This window comes from Protopterus annectens, chromosome 17.part0 (assembly GCF_019279795.1).
Source record: "Protopterus annectens isolate FY-2018-M chromosome 17.part0, PAN1.0, whole genome shotgun sequence".
NCBI lineage: Eukaryota > Metazoa > Chordata > Ceratodontiformes > Protopteridae > Protopterus > Protopterus annectens.
This window is the reverse complement of record NC_056751.1, coordinates 751,167,896-751,169,208: the sequence shown is the minus strand read 5'-3', so window position 1 is coordinate 751,169,208 and position 1,313 is coordinate 751,167,896. Positions and strand designations below refer to the sequence as shown.

Here is a 1,313-nt window from a genome sequence, read left to right as displayed (position 1 = left end):
GTTGTGTCACAGGACTGCAGTTTACTACCTTAAGGTTCTGTTGTACTTAAAACATATTTTGCAGCTTGAAAGTAAAAAGCACCAGTGCATTCAAGACAGAAAATAAAGCATTCTCAAATAACCGAAATAGTAAAATAACGCTCTTGTGTTTTGATGACTTAAAAGAAGATGCTTTGCAAAACACACACACACACACACACACACACACACACACACATATATATATATATATATATATATATATATATATATATATATATATATATATATATAAAAGGGCTGCCATTTGTAAGTATTGCAGTTTTTGCACAGCATCGCAACATTCCGCACTGTTTGCATCAAGAAGTTCAACTTTCATTGCTTTTAATAATGTTTTCCCATTAGCAGGAAAGGTAGAGTACAGAGACAATATTGAAGCTAGGTTAAAATTGATAACTATGGGGTTTATATTTGTTAGTTTAAAATAAACGCAAAGTAATGTTCTAATGTTCTTCTTTTCCTGAAAATGATTTGGGAGGAGGTGCATCCATCTCTGCCGGGACTCGAACCCGGAACCTCTGGATTAGAAGTCCAGCGCGCTCGTCCATTGCGCCACAGAGACTACTCCCATCAGCAACCTCAGCATCACCACTCAAAAAAAGCAGAGTGTGCCCCACGTCTGGGTGCATCATCCTGCATCATCCAGCATCATTCTGCATCATCCACCCCATTTGTATAAAAGCGACATTCTGCTACATTCCTACTCATAGGCTGCAATTCTTTTGCCAGTACCCCATCACCAGTGACCCAGAAATTTTAGAATTTCGATACACCTCCGTTTGATCTTTTGCAGCATCCTTTGCGGTATAGCTATTTTTAAATATATTCGGATTGAATGGTTCGTCATTCCTGTTAGTCATCAGCACAGAATGCCGAGGATGAAAGGCAGCCACACTTTGGTGGAAATGGGACTAAGTAAAAGCTCTGTGTTGCATTCCGGTGCAGTTCTTGGGGTGCAACACATTGGGGAGTATGATTACTTTAGGTAGGAATGGCTTGAAGATCGCCCTTCCCATTCCAGCAGACTCCCTTCAGCACTGTTCTAGAAGGACAGCGACATTGTGAGTCCCACATGAAGGAACTTGAGCTGCATCCCTGCAGCCCTTTAACAGGCTACAGGGATGCCTTTATTAACAGGGTACCAGTCTGCTGGACAGGGTGGCTGTCATGCTATTTTATCCCACCAGGAATGCCTGCTTTTTCTGCTGTATTTGCCATTTACCCAAACAAGAAAACCTGTTCCCTACAATCTGGGCAGCTGGCTGTGTTTCTGC

At 41.6% G+C, this 1,313-nt stretch overlaps 1 non-coding gene across 1 annotated transcript; it reads right to left on the bottom strand.

The window, feature by feature from the left end:
- Window positions 1-527: 527 nt before the first annotated feature.
- TRNAR-UCU lies at window positions 528-601 on the bottom strand. Its single transcript has one exon. It is a non-coding gene; the product is annotated as a tRNA-Arg (tRNA).
- Window positions 602-1,313: the final 712 nt, after the last annotated feature.